We start from the raw sequence: 377 nt of genomic DNA, 5'->3' as shown, positions 1-377 counted from the left end.
GTATTTTGTCCCATGGATGAGGGACTATATAAATCTATTTCTAATCTATAGTAGCTATGATGTCCCGTATATTTAATACATTGTGCCTTTGAATTGTAATTTGAAATGTGAGAAACAAGGATGATTCCCTAACAAGCTTTGCCTAGCCACATCATCTCCTGCCATTTTAACCTTTTAGAGGCGATAAAAAAAGAAGGGAATGTTGAAAATATAAAATAAGGGAAGAGAAAAAGAGGTAGTGAAAAGGAAGCACAGAAACTAGATTAAATCTAGAATACTCTGTGTCCTGTTTACTAATCCCACCTCATGCACTATGTAAAATCAGGTCTATACTTCTGTTGTCTTTGTCACATATTAACAAAATCTTTTTTTTTAAT

Source organism: Balaenoptera acutorostrata, chromosome X, assembly GCF_949987535.1.
Source record: "Balaenoptera acutorostrata chromosome X, mBalAcu1.1, whole genome shotgun sequence".
NCBI lineage: Eukaryota > Metazoa > Chordata > Mammalia > Artiodactyla > Balaenopteridae > Balaenoptera > Balaenoptera acutorostrata.
Note: the sequence above shows the minus strand (reverse complement) of the source record.